This window comes from Dermacentor albipictus, chromosome 1 (genome assembly GCF_038994185.2).
Source record: "Dermacentor albipictus isolate Rhodes 1998 colony chromosome 1, USDA_Dalb.pri_finalv2, whole genome shotgun sequence".
Lineage (NCBI taxonomy): Eukaryota > Metazoa > Arthropoda > Arachnida > Ixodida > Ixodidae > Dermacentor > Dermacentor albipictus.
The window spans coordinates 20,499,507-20,521,244 of record NC_091821.1 but is presented as its reverse complement, the minus strand read 5'-3'; the positions used below and the strand labels follow the sequence as shown (position 1 = coordinate 20,521,244).

General features: G+C 47.2%; 1 protein-coding gene across 1 annotated transcript in view; it reads right to left on the bottom strand.

Annotated features, from left to right (window-relative positions):
* Nucleotides 1-21,738, bottom strand: part of LOC135909965 (uncharacterized) — a 118,347-nt gene that overhangs the window by 62,601 nt on the left and 34,008 nt on the right. Inside the window, exons 4-5 of the mRNA XM_070539419.1 lie at nt 21,381-21,537; nt 19,962-20,002 (exon numbers count right to left, since the gene is read on the bottom strand). The gene's annotated coding sequence lies outside the window, so the exon portion shown is untranslated. The remainder of the gene's footprint in view (nt 1-19,961; nt 20,003-21,380; nt 21,538-21,738) is intronic.

Sequence of the window (21,738 nt, the reverse complement as noted above, 5' to 3'; positions counted from 1 at the left end):
AACAAAATGATAAAGAAACGGTTAGCTAGGACTAGGAGAAATATCTTTTATTGAACACCGCGAAACTGATAAAAAACGAATACAACGATTCAGAATTGATAAATAGAACATTGTATAATATTGCTGATGCACAAACCATGGTGGGGCATCGAGCTTTTTGCCCTAAAGTAATCACCGGTAAGGACAAATTTCCTTCAGAAGTTCTTTTTCCGACACTTCGCTTCTGCAAACTCATTAATTAAAGTAGTAAAGTTCATATATTTTTTACGTGTTCTTTTTCTATGGTCAGTATCCCCAAGTTTGACAGCATTTCATCACTCATGGTGGAGCGCAGAGACGTCTTTATCAGCTTTAACTTGAGAAAAGTTCCTTTCGCATGATGCAACTGACACGCAGATCGTGAGGGACAAGCGAAAGGTAACAGTAAGTAAGTAAGAAGTTCCATTTGGCGATAAATTCCAGGAACTCCAGGCACCAAGTCTGAAGACGATCTAGTGAATCCCATTCGCGACTTTTCACGGCCGCACTTATGCAATGTCGCTCTCAACGAACGCTTCGCCGTAAACGCGAGAGCCGGGCGCGCTCGCTCGTTGAACGCCCCCTCGCTGCTGTGTTTGTTCGTCTTCGCTGCGCGTTCGGAACGGAAGAGGGACCCAAGAGCCTCAACGCCTTATAACGCCTGACTGTATGTTTAGCGACGCCTGCTCCCAGCATGAACGCACGGCACGAGCGCCCCCCGACATGAAACGTTCCGCTAAGCCGAGTAGTTCAGCGACCATTTTGCGAAGTAAATTTTTAGCCCGCACATTCGTGCAATTATTTCGTGGGGTGTTGGTAGAGCTGCAGCCGACAATTCTGTGGCGCAACGCATCGGGTACATGAGCTCGGGCTACTGGATACCGGAGCATTCTTTGCCATTTGCGCCCAGTCAAGCCGGCGGAAAGAGGGGCGTCTGCTGACGTATATGACACCCCCCCCCCCCCCCATTGGCCCCTTGCACCCGGGGCCCACGGCACCCCCCCCCCCCCCCCTGTTGCTACGCCACTGGCGGTGACCTGATACCCAGGGTCGACACCATCAGAGTCCTGGGTATGTTCATTGAATCACGCGGCGGCAACGGCACTGCGTTACGCAAGATAATTGCGGAAACCGGCAATGCTTTTCGCCTCGTCCGAAGGGTCTCGAACAGACATCGTGGCCTCAAGGAGGACAACCTGCTTCGGCTCATCAACGCCTTTGTGCTGTGTCACTTCACCTACACGGTGGCCATGCACAACTGGCTCAGAGCCGAGCGGGAAAAGCTTAATGCCCTCATTAGAAAATTCTTCAAGAGAGCCCTCTGGCTGCCCGTCAGAACGCATACGGAGGACCTCCTTCGGCTCGGCATATACAACACCATGGAGGAGATAGCCGAGGCTCAGGAACGGGCCCAGCTAACTCGGCTGTCCACCACGCCGGCCGGCAGGCGTATCCTCGAGGAGATCGGACTCGCACCAACCAAGAACTTGGCTGAAGACACCCAAATCCCCAGAGAAATAGGGGAGAAGATCGTAGTCGCCCCTTTGCCCCGCAATGTTCATCCCGTCCACAACGCAGGTCGCCGCAAGGCAAGAGCATTGAATATACTAAAGCGAATAAACAATGACAAGATCGAAGCAAGTTTCGTGGACGCAGCTGCATACCGAGACGGCAAGGCTTTTGCGGTTTCCGACGTGGACACACAGGGCAAAGTCATGAACTGTGCTTCCGTCCGGACGAGCAAGCAAGTAGCCATTGCACTCGCCATGCAAGACGGTCGGAGAGACAGTGTGTATAGTGATTCTAAAGCCGCCGTCAAGGCATTCCAGAAAGGCCGGGTAGTTCGGCAGGTATAGTTCAAATGCTGAAAGGCGCCAAACACAGCAACACCTCCATACACTCGATCCTTTGGTTATGGTGGCTATACTTTGGTTCCCTGCACACGTCTGGGAGATTGGGGGGGCTCCTCTGAACCTCAACGAGTCTGCCCACGAGGCTGCGTGTGGCTTTACGGATCGCGCTACTCTCGGATCAGGCGACTCTCTCCCCGGACACAGAAACGCTCCTTTCACGCACAACGAAATCACTAAATTCTTTTACTTAGAGAGAAGGGATTTCCCGCCGCCTCACTCCAAGCTAAGCAGGCCGCAGGCGGTCACACTCAGAATCCTGCAAACGAACTCCTACCTAAATCCGGCGTCCCTTAACAGGATATATCCTGAAATTTTTCCGAATTGTTCTTGCGTGGCCTGTGGTGAGGTTGCTTCTTTGCCTCATATGCTCTGGGAGTGCGGGTCGCTGGGCCCGAAGTTCACCAAGGAAGAGTGGGTCGTGCTCCTGCGAAGTCCCACCTTTGAGGACCAAATCCTGGCCGTCCAGCACGCCCGCGATCGGACTGGCAGACTATATATAGATCTGTCAGTCCCGTCGTCGGATTAGCCGGGTGCGCGTTTCATCGCGTTTTGCTGGACAAAATAAAAGTTTATTCACTCACTCACTCAGAGATTCGTAAACATACACTATACTTACGGTCAACGCTGAATTCTGCCTGCTACGATGCTGTACAAACATGCTAGAACACCGGCTGCATATCGAAGTGTTTTATTGCGCATTTCATCTTGCACTTGTGCTGCCAGATTTATCTTCACGCCAACCAACCACAAAATTCTGAACGCGAACGCACGCATATAGAAAGGCAACGAAGCGGCTGTCCGCCGTCCCTGCGAGCCAAGCGCCATTTGCAGACTTGGGGACAGGGTGTTTACAATAGAGCACAGCTTCCACCTCGAGGCATCATTTGCTTTTGGCAATCGCAACATTCAAAATAGATTCACATCGGTCGCGAAGAAAGCGGACCAGAACTAATTGTCACCGGCATTAACCAGGAGGGTGGTTGGTGCTTTCATTAAAGCATGACTCACGCACAAATAGACAATGTCAATAAACAGACATGCGTTAATTAAAAGAATGCATTGTTTGTTTCGGTCAAACAAAATTTGCATCGTAACAAATTTTCTTAAGGGTGGTGCTTACTTTATTGCATATAAAATGTATCTATTCTTCAGTGTTTCCTGGAAAAAAACGTTCACGTTGTATGAGTAGCAATGCTGTGCATTCGTGTGGTGTCCGCAAAGGCACGCTAGCAAACTTCGTCGACTACAATATATGGCTCCTCGCATGTTTTCGTGTTTTGGTCCGCCCTGTGTTCTCTGAATTCTGGTGGTGCCAGTTTGCCATTTGAGAAGTGCAATATTTGCGCTGGTGTTTGCGAGGTTGGTTTCATTGCCGTCAACGCGTTCAGTGAAAGCTACTGAGTTGTGAAGACCGCACAAGTGCCCAATTTAGCTTCCACCGTGCGGCTGTGGTGGCCGACGGGCTGGTCGCCCTTCGCGAAAATACACCCAGACCCAAAGACCGAATACTTTCGTCGTGACGGAAAGAAGCGGTGCTTTGTTGTATATAGGATGCGATATAGAATGCGGCACCCGCACGGTCGGTGTTTCGCTGCATCGCTTTCCCTGCTATACAGCTGATCTCTAGTTCAACCGCTCTTCTAAGCGGTTGTGCAGTTACCACTGCCTATAGTGGAGATCCTAATCGCGTCTAGGTGTGGGACGTAATAAATGTACTGCATTGATCGTAGGCCTATATTGCGGTATTCACTACAGAAAGTGATGTAATTTTTCCTTGCATTTTACTTTTTCTTTTTGCGCTTTCACGTTACCGAATGCCCCATTCTTAACGAGCCGTAAATGTGCGAACACCACACATCCTTCTCGGAAACTTCGCACTTGTGGGCTTTGACGCTTGACAAGCGCACGATTTCTTGTGGCGCCCCATGTTCTTTCATTTGTTGCAATTGCGTTCCATGCAATGTAAATTACCCATTTGTTGTCGCATGGTATAGCGCGAATATATGCTGTATATATGCTGTATATATGCTGAATATATGCTGTATATATGCTGCAGATAAACACACGAAAATATTAAAGCTACGAAAGCCAACATGGAAAAGGAATACAAGGTAGTGGAAGGTATAAGACTATATTTATCGAAATCATCGTCAAAAAGGTACAAATTTCAAGATTTCCTAAAATAAATGAGTTATACAAAATACACACAAAATGCCTAATCTGGCCACACACGAAGCGTAGCGGACCACATCTGGGTGGGTACCACCCGACTGTCTGCAGACCAATCTCTACTCATGTGGCCTTCTTCGCCACACCTGAGGCATCCTCGTTGTCCTCCATACTCAGCAGTGGCACAATCCCGGCTCATGTGCCCTTCTTGGTTGCACTTGACGTAGGTTCGACCGGTGGTGCTTCTCGCTGATCTGCCACGCTCCCAGTGGCCGACGCCCGCGCAGGTGAAAGTGAGCTCCCCCTTCTGTGGGGTTCCTCACCCCAGCGGCCCGCTCCAGCCGCCAAGGCGCCTCCGTTGCGAAGGTTCTCGTTCCATGTAGATCCCATGGCGCCCCAACCTGCGCCTTTATAGTCGTCATTGTCAGAGCAGCCATCGGCACAGCACCAGAGCAGGAGACAGCAGAAATTGTGACGGTAACTCAGGCCCATTTGTTGTCTGAGTACTTACCACAAGGCCGCTGGTAGGTTGCTGCTTCCGTTGCTATACTCTGGCTCCGCGTCCACGGCCTAGAACAAAGAAAGCGGCCGTGAAACTACTCGGGACTTTAGCCGCGATCAAACTTTCTTCACAACGGAGACTTCTTCTTCTTCTTGCTCTACTTGCCAAGACCGCTTGCTTCTATGACTGCTCTACTTTCTCCTACCGGGATTACAATGATAGCCTCTAGATCTGTGTAAATGTGTGGGCTTTTGCTGGCCATTTTCGGTGTTCATGTTTCTGTAGCTGATAGTCAACGCTATTGGGATCGTATGTGGCGTCTAAATGTTACATTGTGCATCAAATTCTTCACTTTCCTGAGCAACGACGACGAAGAAGAAACCTGAGACGAGCGGGAGCTGCAAATCTGTGAAAAATAGAAAGAAAAGCAGTCCGTGCACGAGAGAAGCAAAGCACAATGCAAAAATATCTCAGCACGGGGCACGCGATGCCTTCACGCGGTTAACGAACGCGGCAAAAGGCGGTGCAGATCCTCAGATTAGGCGAAAACAAAAATGCAGCAGATGGAATCGACGTCGCATATCATCCACTTAATTTATGCCGTGTATCACGAAACAAAGATTCGCGTTAGTTCAATACCGTTGTAATGATGTGTTTAATCAACGCGCTGAATGCGTGAGTTCTCGTGAAGAAATTGTCAGGTTTCGTTGTCTTCGTGATTCACTACAATGAATTAATGCGAGCAGCAATGTGAGCCCCGATTTGTGGATGCATCCATCGAATGTGATGTGCGATCTTCATAGAGCGGAAGCCCCGTAATCGTATAAATCGTTGAGAAAACTCCAGCTCCTCATGAATTCCTAGAAATCACTCGAGAATGCTAAGAGGCATTGTCAATGGTTAGAAGGTGCACTTTTAGAAATGCGACGCCACATACAAAAATATACGGGGCGAATATTTTCAAAATTTTAAGAAATTGCCTGCTCTAGAAACAAACATAATTCGGATGTGATTCAAACATAATTCTAGCCCTTCAGCTGGATTATTCAGAGAGGCGGACGTTACTTGCAAGAGAAATCGAAGCACATACTCAACTAACGAACAAAAAATCATGAATTTACTCCCTTATGCATAGAAGCACAACTGTAACTGATATATATCAAAACGTTTATTTAAAAGAAAAAGGAAAAACGCAGAAAGCGAGTGGGTGGAGCCCCTAGTCCAGGGCCCCACTGGCCTGAGCGGTCCGCCGTGCTTGGTCGAGGAGCGCTAGTTGCATCTCCCGATCCTCGCTGGCGAGCCAAGTCTCCCACTGCTCCCTTCCGGAAAGTTTGCCGGCTATTTGTGGTGTATTAATTTTGGGTGGCCTGTTCTGGCAGTCCCACGTAATGTGGGCGAGAGTTGGCCGGCCTCCGCACCAAGGACAGCGAGCGCTGTACAGCGTTGGGTGAATGGCATTTTTCAAATAAAGGTTTGGAAATGTGTGCGTCTGTATTTGGCGCCAGTCATAAGAGTCCTGCCTGGATAGGTCAGGGTGTGGTGGACTGTACTTTCTTCGCTCGCGCCGCTGGTGCTCAAGGATTTCTCGTGGTAAAAAGGGGTTTTCGTCAGAGTGGTCGGCCGCTCGGTTGACAAAAGCACGAGCTGCGCCGTCCGCTCTCTCATTGCCCTCGAGTCCTGCGTGACCCGGGCACCAGACGATCATGTGTTTCTGCGTTAGGTTAGATCCTAACGCAGAAACACATGATCGTCTGGTGCCATACATGAGTGTATACATGAGTGTATACATGAGTGTATATCGTCTGGGACGATATACACTCATGTATATCGTCCCAATCTTAGGGAAGTAATAGGTCGAAACTGATGTCCTGTAAATTCATTTCAAATGGATGTCTTGCAGTCTCGCCGGGTACAGTTCGGAAATTGGAAAATATAGCGTAAACTAATTAAGAGGTTCTCTAGAGTTCATTTTTAATTAATCGAATAAGTGTTTCAGTTTCTCGTGATAGCAATGTCCGCCTTTTCGAATAATCCAACACTAGGACAAGAATTGTGCTATCTACCACCGGCTATCTTTAAAAAATCCGTAAAAGTAAACATTCTGGCCTCCGTCGCAGACCTCGAGCTAGGCCCCAGACTATATAACTACGTCCGTTCGTTCCTGACGGGGAGGAAAGCGAAGCTGCAGATCGGCGACTTTGTCTCCGACGAGGTGCTCCTGGGCCCAGGGGGCACGCCGCAAGGCTCGGTCATTTTGCCTGCTCTCTTCAACATCTGCATGATTGGCCTCTCGAAGAATCTGGCCCATGTTGAAGGTATCAAACACACAATCTACGGAGACGACATTACGATCTGGTGCACCGGCGGTAGTGAAGGGCAAGTGGAAAGCGCCATGCAAGAGGCGGTAGACGTCCCGGAGCAGTAACTGCTACCCACCAGACTCAGATGCTCCCCGACCAAATCTGAGCTTCTGCTTGAAAGAAAAGAAAAAGGCCGCAGACCCAAGGGCTGGAAACCGGTCTCGGAAAGTGACATTCACCAGTTCACTCGGAGCGGTGACCAGTGGCGTAGCTAGGTCCGGAGTCCATAGGTCTTCTGTCACTCCCCTCCCCCCCCCTCCCCGGGTGTAGTCGAGGAAGGCGAGAATGTCGACAATTTCCGGGTTTCAGCACCCCTACAGCCACCTTGGATACCGCGCGCACGTCCCCCGGGTCCCATTCTCCTACGCTGTCTTTCCCAGAGATCGCGGATGCAGTAGGTATACACGCTGCTCTTTTCTGCGCCAAACAACACAGGGTGCTGCACTGATAACTTGTGTTAAGCGCATGTGCACATCTTCTGTCAGTCTGTAAAGCTTGGCAGCCAATACAAATGCGGCATCGTGGAAAATATGGTTCACGTCACAGGTAACAAAAAATATCTTTATAAAGTTATAATTAACAATTTTAGCGGCAATATTGCATTTGCAAAATCGAAGCCCGACATTCATATCTTGCCCTACAACAACTCCACAAAAATCGTCGTAGGTACTATGGCGCGCAGTATTTTCGCTGTGGGCAGCCCTGAACGAAAGCGAAAATTAAATTCTGAGTCAGTGACGCTGATCTTCCCACCCTATTAGAAAATGCCACCTGCCTCCCTGCGGCGCGGGTGCCAATGCTATGACAATTGCGAGTTCTCTTTATTCTGATCAAGAAAGCCTTGTTTTTATTGATTATCCGAGCTGCGGTACCACCCCAAGATTGGGAACAGAATAGAGCACGCTTCGCGTCGATTCTTGGCGTCACCATAAAAAAAAAAAAAAAGGCAGTGAGGCAGTGATGAAGCCCGCGCCAGCGAAAGCTTGCACTACTGTTGGTCTGCACTCGCAATGGAGGTGATTGAGGGATCAACGTCACTGGTCCACTATTTAATATTTCTGTCGCTGCTGCCATACTGGGCGCCGCCCGCAGTGACAAAGTACTGTAGGCTGTAGCACCCAAAACGATTTTGTTTAAGAAGTTTTTCTTGAGTCAATAATATGAGTTTGAGTGCTCGATTCTCGAATTGAAGTGCTTCCTCTATAAGTACTAATTAAAGGATTATTCAGTATATGGTTATAACTTATGTCATATTTTTCACGCTACCGAGTTCCTAGTAATCACAAAGAGACATAACGTCATAGAATATCCGGAAATATTAATACAAAATTAACCTTTTTTAAATAAAATTCCGTGTAGCTGAAACAAACACTGTACTTGTGACCTGAAGTCACACAGCAACAATATGATAAAGAAACGGTTAGCTAGGACTAGGAGAAATATCTTTTATTGAACACCGCGAAACTGATAAAAAACGAATACAACGATTCAGAATTGCTAAATAGAACATTGTATACATATTGCTGATGCACAAACCATGGTGGGGCATCGAGCTTTTTGCCCTAAAGTAATCACCGGTAAGGACAAATTTCCTTCAGAAGTTGTTTTTCCGACACTTCGCTTCTGCAAACTCATTAATTACAGTAGTAAATTTCATATATTTTTTACGTGTTCTTTTTCTATGATCAGTATCGCCAAGTTTGACAGCATTTCATCAGTCATGGTGGAGCGCAGAGACGTCTTTATCAGCTTTACTTGAGAAAAGTTTCTTTCGCATGATGCAACTGACACGCAGATCGCGAGGAACAAGCGAAAGGTAACAGTAAGTAAATAAGAAGTTCCATTTGGCGATAAATTCCAGGAACTCCAGGCACCGAGTCTGAAGAGGATCCGGTGAATCCCATTCGCGACTTTTCACGGCCGCACTTATGCAATGTCGCTCTCAACGAACGCTTCGCCGTAAACGCGAGAGCCGGGCGCGCTCGCTCGTTGAACGCCCTCTCGCTGCTGTGTTTGTTCGTCTTCGCTGCGCGTTCGGAACGGAAGAGGGACCCAAGAGTCTCAACGCCTTTTAACGCCTGACTGTATGTTTAGCGACGCCTGCTCCCAGCATGAACGCACGGCACGAGCGCCCCCCGACATGAAACGTTCCGCTAAGGCGAGTAGTTCAGCGACCATTTTGCGAAGTAAATTTATAGCCCGCACATTCGTGCAATTATTTCGTGGGGTGTTGATTGAGCTGCAGCCGACAATTCTGTGGCGCAACGCATCGGTTACATGAGCTCGGGCTACTGGATACCGGAGCATTCTTTGCCATTTGTGCCCAGTCAAGCCGGCGGAAAGAGGGGCGTCTGCAGACGTATATGACACCCCCCCATTGGCCCCTTGCACCCGGGGCACACGGCCTCCCCCCCCCCCCTTTTTTTTGCTGCGCCACTGCTCAGTACTACCCAGATAAAGTTTTGCGCGCCGCCACCATGCGCCGGTACTATACCTCGAACTCCAGCGCAAGACGCCCATATTGCAATGCATGCTCACTGACTTGGAGAGGCAAAGCCAGAAGGGCGGGTCTAAAAATTAATCTGCAGAAAAGTAAAGTGATGTTTAACAGTCTCGGAGAAGAACAGCAGTTTACGATAGGTAGCAAGGCACTGGAAGTGGTAAGGGAATACATCTACTTAGGGCAAGTAGTGACTGCGGATCCGGATCATGAGACTGAAATAATCAGAAGAATAACAATGGGCTGGGGTGCGTTTGGCAGGCATTCTCAGATCATGCATGAACAGCAGGTTGCCACAGTCCCTCAAGAGAAAAGTGCACACCAGCTGTACGTGTCTTACCAGTACTCACGTACGGAGCAGAAACGTGGAGGCTTACGGAAAGGGTTCTACTTAAATCGAGGACGACGCAACAAGCTATGGAAAGAAGAATGATGGCTGTAACGTTAATGGCCGGGTAAGAAAAGAGCAGATTGGGTAAGGAACAAACGCGAGTTAATGACATCTTAGTTGAAATCAAGAAAAAGAAATGCGCATGGTCAGGACATCTAATGGGAAGGGAAGATAACCGATGATCATTAAGGGTTACGGACTGGATTCCAAGGGAAGCAATGCAGGGGGCGGCAGAAAGTTCATCAGGTGTTAGCCTTAATAAGGCCATTGACCTTAATCAAAGCTCAGCGCACGTTTGCAGGCATTACAGGCGACAGCTATTCTAGAGCCAGACAATCAGCCTTTAAAATGTGCACCCGATGGATTGTACCGACCGCGGTTTCACAGCGGTACCTGCTACGTAAACACCCTGCGGTGGGTTACGAGCCGTTGGCACTGCATGTCAACCATGATTATAGTGTCGGTGACGAACGCCACCACACGATCGTTGTTCACAACTGAGGGCAGGCCCATTGCTCTGAGAGCGCGAGCCATGCTACAGGCATCTAGTAAACGAGGCAATATGGTAGATCTCAATCAAGCCAATGCCAAGTATTGATGAATTTATGCTTCCGTTTTTTAGTGCTTTCTCAATCTGACAAATCATCATCATCATCAGCCTGGTTACGCCCACTGCAGGGCAAAGGCCTCTCCCATACTTCTCCAACAACCCCGGTCACGTACTAATTGTGGCCATGCCGTCCCTGCAAACCTCTTAATCATTTAAATTAAGTTTACAAATATTGTAAACTTAATTTAAATTGACTAATTCTTTTCCATTTTGCTAGTTTTCACACTTCAGTCAGTTTAGTGCTATTACTGGTATTAAAGATTTGTGCTGTCATTTCCGAGGTCCTCTGTTGCTTGCCAGAGCTTGCCCGTTCCATGACTTGGTGCCTTACCCCCAACTTCAACCGATGCCTCTGAAATTATTTTCATTAGGGTCTTATATTATTTATCTCCATGTTAACATATTCCTGTTCTGAACCCTCATATTTGTTTAGCACTGGCCTGAATTTTCTCGTTTTCTTAGCTCCTAACAGGTCGGCCTGTTTTCATATTTTTCCCTTCTTTCTACCAATCGAGGACAACCCTACACCTTACTACGATCATTGCCCTTTACGCAATCCAACACCTCTACATCCTGCGCAATGTTTCAGTTCAGTAATAAAGATTCAGTGTATTTCTTGTTTCCTCATTCTATCCGTTTTATCATGTGAATGCACTTCCTTCTTGAATGTATGTTCCGAATTCAATTTAGTGCAAATTAATACATAGCCAAACTGATGTATATTTTGTGAAATGCTACCGTGCTTGACCTTGTTTTGACCACCTGCGCTGGATTTACTTATATTGCTAAACTTGCTCCCACATATAAACCTACTCACAAATCACTAGTAGCACTAGCATCTAACCTGTCACTCTCCTTTCCGAAAACCAGCATGGCTTTCGAAACTGTTTTTCCATTGTCAAGCAGCTTTTCAATTTACGCATGACAGCTTCTGCACTGAATAACTGCGATCAAATGGATGACATTTTTATTATTTGAAAGCATTTGACTTGCTCTGCCATAAAAATTTTGTGTAAACTGCGTTCATGCAATATTCAGTGGGACTGAATGACTAGTCTAGATCACCGACTACTTACAATTAGGATCTCAATTTGTCACGTTTAATTGCATGTAGTCTTCATCAGTCACAGTTGCATCAGGTGTGCCTCATGGGTCGGTGCTTGGACCTCTGTTATTTGTAATCTACATTAACGATGTAGTAACTTATCAGTAACAGAGCCCTCGAGCTGTGTCTAGACTCTGATGACTGCGTGCTATACTGCAATGCTACCAATGCTACTGATCAACACAATTAAATGTTTTTTCATTGCGCTGCGAATAAAGTAACATTTTAATTTGCCACATTTGGGACAAATTAAAATTAATTTCATTAAAATAGTCGCAATGACCTTTCGTAACAAGAAGCCAACGCTACATTTTTAGAGTGCTAATAGTAGTTACCTGTCCCACGTTAATGACTTCAAATACCTGGGTGTTATTTTTTCCACATAACTTAAAATGACAAGCACGTAATAGGAAAGAAGCAATGGCTCTCGTATTGACATTAAACCAATTTTTCTTTTCCTTAGGTTTAGGCAGCCAGCACACTTCGAACAGCCGCCTTGACTGCAGGTGTGTCACCCAAGTCACCAAGGAAGCATTTGAGGGAAAGCCAGAGGCAATGAAAACAGTCACTTCTCCATGTAAACGATACTCTTTCTCTCAGATGACTCCTACACGTCCCCATGTCAGCGCACCTGCACAAACTCCACCAACACAGATGCCACAGAGGAATGTGCAGGTCAGAGGCAAGTAGCAATGGCACTGGTGTTGACATTCACGCAACTTCTTTTCCTTACGCTTAGGCAGCCAGCACACCTCGAACAGCCACCTTGACTGCGGGTGTCGGCAGATTCCTGGTTGTACATATCGCAAGCTTAATCCAGTGTGCATTACAGAGACAAGGACGCTCCCGGTCCGGGACTCAAACCCGGGACCACAACCTTTCCGGGGCAGCCGCTCTACCATCTGAGCTAACCAGGTGGCTAGCAGATGGCAGGGCTAGCAATCGTCTCGGGAGCTGGCAACCTCAACGTAGCACCATGGCGGCGCTCTTGCAGTTCCAGATTTCTATGTATGAACCCATGGAGGAAACAAGCAAAATACGAGAGGCCCTGAAGTCACGTTTTTGAAGTCGGAAATGCAGCCATGTCAGTGTGCCATCCCTCTTTGCGCCTCCAATCAGCTCGCCGGGAGCAGATAGGAACGAGTAGTGAAGCAGCCGTGTTCCTATGCTTTTCCATGGCATGTTGAAGACTGCGTAAACTCGTGCCGTGATTGCTTGAGTGTCTCTGTTGCCGGTTCAAACACACAGACCAAAACAAAACTGTCAATGTCCAAATGTCCAATGCTCCAAAGTATGCTTATATTGCGAACATGATGTGCTGAGAGAAAGGCATGGGAAGAGCAGCAGCAGCAAGAGCAGCAGCAAGAGCTTCAGGAGCACGGTGGCTATGGCAACACTGACGTTTGGGGTAAGCAGTCTGTGCTATTTTCAAAGGTTGAAGTCAGGCTGCAGCCGTCCCAATGTAAAAAGCCGTTTATTCAGCACATACAACCATATATACATAACGAAGAACAGAAGCGCCCCTTGGCAAATAAAGAACTGAAAGGAATAATGAAACTGAATACCACATACTCCTCCCCTAATTTTTAGTGATTAGTTGTTAGTAAGTATTAGTAAGGAAACCCCAAGGCATGCACACTGTACTTATTTACACATATTTACAGGGTATGTATAAACGTCAGATGGCCAACTAGTTGGTCTGGTAGTCTTGGAGCCAGGCCAGTGGCCGGCGCTCTTGGGTCTGCTGCTTCGAACATCGCAGTGGCGATGATGGCGACGGGCTTGTAGACTGCTGCTAGAGTATGCCAGGAGACCGTGCCTGCATCCTGGGTAAAGGCCGCTGTAGCACAGCAGGCTGCAGTGCACCAGGGGACCGAGGCTGGAGAGTGACAGGCTGGACTGGTTCCCAGGTGGCCCTCTCCGAAACCCTGGAAAGTTTGGAGGCATTCCATGTACGACCGTCTCCATGTCGGAAAGAGGCTGCTCCCCTCCTCTTGATCACCCTAGTTGGTGAAGAAAAGGCGCAGTCTCCCTTGAAACGAACGGACGGCTTTTTGACACGGACAACGTCATCTAAGGCTATCTTCGTCTTCTTGGCGGCTCTCCTTTTGTCCGCATAGTGCTTGCTGCTCTGCTGTTGACGCTGAACCCTTTGACGAAGTCGCGCCAACTCCTTGGCTGGGTCTTCCGCAAATGCTAGAGCTGAGAAACCCACGACATCCAGCCTCGTTTGGGGCATTCTACCATGCAGAAGAACAGCTGGGGCAACCCCAGTGGTGGTGTGCGGAGTACAGCGGTAAATGGCAAGGTATTCTGTGGCAGCTTGCCGGAGTGGTCGTTTTTCGAGGAGGGAGACTTGAAGTGTTTCAACGTGCGATTGAAACATTCTATTTGCCCATTAGCTTCGGGGTAGTAGACCGAAGAATGTGAAAGACTGATGCGTCTGTTTTGCAAAAAAGTGATGAAATCACGCGAAGCGAATTGAGGTCCATTTTCACAAACGATCTTTTCCGCGTAGCCTTCACAGGCAAAAACACTTGTTAAAACGTCTTTCACAGTGCTCGTGGACACTTCGGTGCAAAAATATACCTCTGACCATTTAGAATGGTAGTTAACAAACGTTACAGGAAATCTGTTGTGAGCTGCATGCTGCAAAGGACAACAATGTCTAGACCAAGCTTGTGCCACGGTCGCTCAGGCCATTCAACAGGTTGCAACGGTGCTGGTAATGTGTTGACGGACTCATCTGTCTCCAGGCAAATGTGGCAGTTTTTTACTGCCATTTCCACTTGCTTATCCATTTGTGGCCGCCAGAACCGCTCACCACCGTGCGCGTGATACCCGGATGTGTCTTGTACGCGATGATCTGAGCCGTGAGAGAGGACGGAACAACGAGGTGCTCTGCATGCAGCAGCAGGTTATCGACAACAGAAAGCTCTTCGCGAATGGGGGAGAATGTTTTCGCCTCTTCTAGTATGGACTTCTTTGGCGGCCAGGAATTCAGCACGAATGACTTGGTTTCTAGGCAACTGTCGTCGAGGGCGGCCTGCCTGAACTTCTCCTTTGTCACGTAGGCTGGCTCAATGAACGAGACAATTTCTTCCTACTTAACAATCTCTGCCTCCGAGGTAGGTGCTGGCAGCCGAGAAAGTGCACCTACTGCAGTGTTTGTGGACCCCTTGCAGTATTTAAGAGTGAAATTGTAGCAAAGCAGTCGTGCACTCCAGCGTGCGATTCGCAGTGGGCGTCTTCCATGTCCTTGTGACGACAGCAAGGACACCAGTGCCTGGTGGTCTGTTCGAATTGTGAAATGGCGACCCCAAAGGTACGTGTGCCATTGCTCACATGCCCAAATACATGCAAGAGCTTCTTGTACACAGACTGAATATTTTCTCTCCGCAGGCGACAGTGTACGATATGCGAAAGTGACTGTGCAGAGCTCCTGGCCACTTTGTTGCTGCAGGACTGCTCCCAGCCCACAGTCGGACGCGTCGGTCAACACAATAGCTGGAACTGGTGGATCAAACATATGGAAGGACTGTACTCGACGAAAGCATTTCCTTGACCCTCCTGAAACTGCCGTCTGCTTCAGTTGACCAGACGAACGGCTCATTTTTACGAAGTAAGACTCTCATAGGCTCAACCACTTGTGCCAAGTGTGGAACAAACTTGGAGTAATATTCTACGAGACCCAGGAATGAACGAAGGGTACCAACATCAGTTGGCACTGGTGTCTTAACTATGGAGTCTACCTTCTCTGGATGTGGTGAAATACAACGTGCGGTGACCTTGTGGCCTAGAAACGCAAGTTCTGTAACATTGAAGAGGCATTTGCTGTTCAGTTTCAGACCTGCCTTCTTGATCTTTTGCAGCACAGCCTTCAAGTTTGAAAGGTGTTCATCTGAGGTCTTGCCAAAAATGATGACATTATCAATGTAGAACAACACACCAGGGCAGCGGTCAAGGATTGTCTCCATCATCTTCTCAAATGCCACTGGGGCGGAAACCAACCAAAACCAAAATTTTCCGTGTTAAAAAACGGAAAAGGCCATCATGAAGGATGAACGCTGTCAGATCCCTGCTGTCAGGGTGCAAGAGAACCTCATCGTAAGAGGAAGTAAAGTTTTGAGAAGTGTGTAGCGCCTACCAAAGCGTGAAGCAGCTCCTCCATCGGGGGCAACAGGAAACTGTCTGGAACAATAGCTTAGTTCGGCTCTCGAAGGTCTACACATATCTTGATGCTACCATGTTTCTTGTTAACAACAACAATGGGGGACACCCATTCAAAAGCATCGATGCGTTCAATGATGTCAAGGCTTAGCAACCTCTGAACCTCATTTGATACTGGTGACTGGAGAGAATATGGCAGACGAGAAAACTTCGAAGTTGCAGGCTGCGCGCCATGCTGCGTCTTGATGCGATGCGTGAACCCCTTAGCAAGACCTAACTCAGGACTGAAAAGTGACCTGAGCTCATGTGCTAAGGCTGGCGGAAGATCTTTGTCACGGGGCTGCGTACTTGACGGTGTGGAAACGGAACAGGATAGCGGGTCAACGATAGTCGGCAGCGGAGCAACGGACGTGTATAAGCACTTAAGAGCAGAACCCTCAATGCGAAGATTCAAGGCTTTAATGCCATCAAGACCAGTCAGACAAGTTCCTCGGTGAACAACATAAGAATGTAGCGACCTTTAAACCGAACGTCTGCCTGGAAACAACCTAGCACGGAAATCGGTAGTTGAGAGCAGTCAAACAGAGTAACATGCGGAGAAGGCAGGAGCGGAACGCTCTGAAAATATAGACTGAATTCTTGCTCCGACATGATTGAAACAGACGACCATGAATCGACAAGGAATGTCAAGGAAAGTCGACGTGGAACGTTGCACAGTCAAAACTTGCTCAGCACTACTAGATGACGAAACATCTTCATGAAATTAAACTTCCCTAACTCGGCCTTGCATTTGAGTTCGTTTGCGGTTACATACCCTTTGAAAGTGGCCCTTGCGACCACAAAACGAACAAGTCTTGTCAGGGGCTGGGCACTGCGGCCGATGTGGTCCCACAAGCCGCATCGGAAGCAATGTGGCGAAACGGCGCGTCTACTCTGTTCTCGGTTCCGTTCAGGGGACGGTTCCGATGCGGCGCACGTGAGCCGCGCACACTCCTCGTTAAATTCTGCTGAAAGGTGGCTGTCGGCTCTGAATTGCTTTTTTTTTTTTGCGAAAAATGCGACGATGGTGTAAGACGCTGCCGCAATGAAATTGCCTCGACCGAAGCACAAAGTTCCTTTAACTCTTTAGCCGTTTGCTCAAACTGAAGTGCAATTTGAAATGAATTCTCAAATGAAAGTGTGGAACCCAGGAGCAGGAACCACTCACGTATGCGATTGGAAGCTAGGTCGGCAACGAAATGATCCCGCAGTGCATCATCTTGTGAGGCAAACGAACAATGCGACTCTAGCACCTGCAGAGCGGCAACAAAGTCATGAATAGACTCGCCCGTGTTTTGGCTGCGGCGGTGAAAGCGATGCCGCTCGATGATAACGTTGCATGACGTTGAAAACTGGTGCCACAATGCAGCGAGTAAAGAGTCATATTCGTCAGGAGGGGCGGCCGGTACTGCGGCGCTGGTCTTTGCATGTAGCGTCTGATAAATATGCTGGCCCTCCAACCTCAAACAATGACAAGGAATAGCCTTGCGTTGCTCCGGCTTGAATGCGGCGGCTCCGGATGCAGAAACTACACGTTGAGCATCCGCTCCCACTGCTCCCATGTTATGACGGGTGCCCGGGTGGCGGAAGGAAAAACGGTGGCAGAACAAGCCCAGTGAACCTCATGGTGGGCGGATCCGGATGGTGCAGCGGGACTGGGGGTACGTTCACGACATCCTCGTCGCCAATGTGGTAATTTCGACGGTTGAAGTCAGGCTCCAGCCGTCCCGATGTAGAAAGCCGTTTATTCAACATCTACAACCATATATATAACGAAGAACAGCAGCACTCCCTGGGGAATAAAGGACTCAAATGTATAACGAAACTGAATACAAAACAATCCCAGTGTTCTTTTGCAAGAAACAGAAGGTCACTTGGGATGTAGAGATTGCAGTGGAGGAAGCGGCCAAATGAAGACACTGCCGAGGTTGATCCCGCAAGCGTTCATTTTGCCCCCCTCCCAACTTCAAATGAGGCTGTAGCTGCTTAATTTGGCCCTTCTGCGCCGCTACTACGGCACAATAGAAGGCACCGGCCTATTGCTTGTGGATTGTTTAGACTATGTTGACGACACCACAGCGTTTTTTACATGATTTTTTATTTGAATTTGACTACATCAAACCATTTCGCACGAATCCGGGTTGAGTTCGCTCAAGACTGTCCTGCCAACCCTGTAGAAGCTGTCCACAGTGACCGTCACCTCCCAGATAGTCTGCCCCTCCCTGGCTTCCACCATGGCGGAACAGGCAAGGACTTGCATTAGTCCTTTCCGGCCGTGAAGATGCAGACTGTAGGCTCCAGGGGGGGGGGGGGGGGAGGCAGCTGCAGTGGATTTCTCGTTTATGGTGGCCTGCAAAACATGCGTTTGCATTTTGGCACACATGGAACGGGAACCATCAAACAAGACTAACCATGAAGAAAAACAATCAGTTTTAAATGGCAGCTTTATATGCCTCTTTCTTCCAGACTGCAGGTGCTTTCTTGCCAAGTAGACAACTTGGGTCACTGGATATGTGCCATGGGGCGTGTTGCCCATTCTTCGCCAATCCTCCAGAATGGACAAGTGCCACAGTGACGCAAGGGGCGTAGAAGCCTCAAATGCACTTACACATCTGTCACATTCCTCCGTGCATGCAACCCTCATCAACGTATGCTTTGAAGCAAAGAGCCAACAGGCATTGAGGCTGTGCATGTGCCATTCACTACCGCTGCTACTTCGCCAACTTGAACAAGCTTTGCGACATTTAGGTTCAAACACGGGATTGGATGTGCACATTTTCTTTGAAGACAGATGTGTATGTTCACGTTTTCTCTGCGATGCTCCTTTTCGTGGTCCCACCAGTCCAGCTCACCTCTGCTATGGTGGCATGCTGTACTACTGAGGTTCACTGTTCTGCCGAACCACTGGCATAGCAGGATGTGACATTTGTAACTACGTACTACGGTTTTGTACCTACGTAATGCATATCTATCTGCACTAGGTACCAGTCGTGACTTAAGGTACTGACCAATGAGAGTCTAAACACGCTTTAAGAACCCTTCCTCCCCTCCCAAAAATAGTCGTAGCACGATCCAAACAAGGTTCTGACTGTTACGATATGATATATGCGAAACAGTATGAAAATACCGCAGGTCAGGTAATATTGCTCTTATCAATATTGCTCATGTCAATATTGTCTCATTGTTTAGCATCTATTACACCATAGCAAAGTATGAGCATAGTGGCAAGTGGTCATACATGGCTCTCAGCCTCCCCCTTCAGGAAGCAGATACTGTACAAAGGGAACACGTGTCCTTCATGCTTGGCTTAAACCACAGCTTCCCAACACAATGTGAACATGCAAATCTTGCTGTGCGGTTCAAATCACCCTACCTAAGACTTGGGAAGAATGAGATTCGATAAAAATAGGAGCAATGTTCCGAAACAAGGTTCAAAAGAGTCTATTAGTAGCAATGACTTTTCTCGTGTTTTAAAGTGCACATACATGCTTAAAATTCGGCTACAGCTATATGCAGCGATGTATAACACACAGTGTTCGGGGTTTTCCCATTTCAATTTGTGCTGATAGCAAGAAAATTAAATTCTACTTTCATTTTCATTAATAATAACCAATTGTGAAATAATTAATAGCTGCATCATAATAGCCTTGTAGTAGATCAATCGGTAGTAATCACTCTTAACCATTAGATTCTTTTTAGTGCCAAAACAAAACTTTTTAAACATTCATTATTGTCTCACGCCATGTCAACTTTCAGCGATACTTGAAAATAGGCTAGTTGTTGAGGTTTCATGAGTCTCACGCAAGCGTAAGAACAGCAACACAAACATAAAGAAACACGACTGAACACTTATTTTTGTTCCTCCTTATTTCAAATAATTTTTTTTTTCGTCAGTATGCACTACAACATAAACTAAATTCATGTTTTTAAGTGTCAATGTCCTTCTTCTCACATGTTACTTCAGGAATCATGCACGCTAGCTTTCAGAATTGTTATCCATATTTTGCACGCTGTCAGTGTTTCTTTCTCGCATCGCAATCTCCAACATATAGAAATTCCAGTGTACACTCTTATTCCATTTTGGTGTACTGAATGTCCTTCCCTGCCTGTTTTACAAACCATCTGCACCTTGTAAAACAAGAGTGTGCCAAGAGGTCACAAGTGACCTGTCCTATATCACTTACATTGCTGGTGGCAGGACCCGAAGGTAGTGACGGGACGGTTACTGAAACGGAACATAAAAAAATATTAGCGACTGCATGAGGACAGGCAAAGAGGTACGTTCCTTTGCCATGGTCACCATAAGTTCCTCAGATCAAAAGACAACTCAGCTGTTTAATTGTTTTACAAGTTTGGTTCTTATTACTGACTTGCCATGTTACGAACGCGAAAACCCCCCCTTTTTTTTTATTTAATTACCACAGTTAGTTGCTTATGGCATCATTTCATGTTATTTTTATTCCTTAAAGACCATGTGGCGGGGTATTACATAGGGGCTTCCATCTCCATGCACATGAAGAAAGTAATTGCCAATTCGTGTTCTTGTCGTAAAAGCTGCTTGTCTCTTCTTGAACACATATTTACATTTAACATCATGGCTTCTCTCGTCAACTTGCGGTAACCTAAACATTCTTCACGGGCGCTTGTTATCATCTGTACCCATGCAATGGTCTATGTAAAGTTAGTCCCAATTCTTAGGAAAGCTGATGGCACAAATGACTTAAACCACTTTCACACGGTTCTGCAAGCATCAGACTTTATATCCTGGATGAATATTCCACATAACCTCTTCCGAGCTAATTTTGAGAAGTATTCGAGGTAATGTGCATTAGAAACTACAAGGGGGCTCGTGAGGATATCCGAAATCAAGCCGTTCATATTATTCATAATCAATCATACACTGTTGGTACGTTACTGTAGCACCTTGTAATTTTATAACGAATTCAACAATAATTCCAATTCTGCAAAAAATGTGGAACAGTGCATGCACTCTCGAAGTTAGCGCTTTTTGAGGCTTATCTTCTCCCAAACCAATAAACACCAGCTACCTTGCTTGGCTATTAATGTGTTCCCTTGACTTTCACATCACAAACGTCAAGTGCCTCTTAACAAGCGATAGCATTCTTGAAAGGATAGTAAGCACAGTGTTTAAAGAGGGGAAATGCATGTAAGATGGATGAGGATTATTGCTTGGGGACAAGCTAAGTGACAATGAATACTGAATGGAATAATTGGTATCGATGCATAGTTATTAAAGTGCAAAATACGAAGGTGAAGGCAAGACGCGAAGCAACAGGACTACGCACCGATTATCAACTGATGTTTCTTTATTGGAAAAAGCATTTTATATCGATGGAGGCATGTTTGTTAAACAGTGGCAAGATAGCATGTTATTATGATGAGCACGTGTGAGAAGAAGCTTGGCATCTCTATAAAATGCTTGTTCCAATAAAGAATCAGCCGATAGCCAGCACAAAGTCCTGTCGCTTCTTTTCTTCCCTTGATCTTATTTTGTGCTGTATAATTATGAAGCCCCAGATAGCATACATATTTTTCATGTACCACCACGGTATTTAACAACTCACAACATACGTCAAGCTCACCATCTTGCTTGACAGCCAGTATCTTTCCAAGCGAATCTGCCGACGGCCATTTGGAGCAACCGGGTTCTGGAGGCAGACTGCTAGTTCCCGATTTCTGGACGTCGGGAAAGTTGCAGCTTGGAGCACTGCTTGGCCCTCCTTGTCCACTGCCGTGAGACTGTTGTTCACCGTGCACAGCCATGCCCCAAACAAAAAAAAATATGTGTTGAAGATACAGTAAAAGCTCGTTAATTCGAACCGCAAGGGGAAGCCGCTTCAGTTCGAATTAACGAAAGTTCGAACTAACGAAAGTGAAGGAGAGCACTGTGATTTGGAAGCAGTAGGGCATGTCAGAAATTTGGCGTGTCAGAAAGTGATG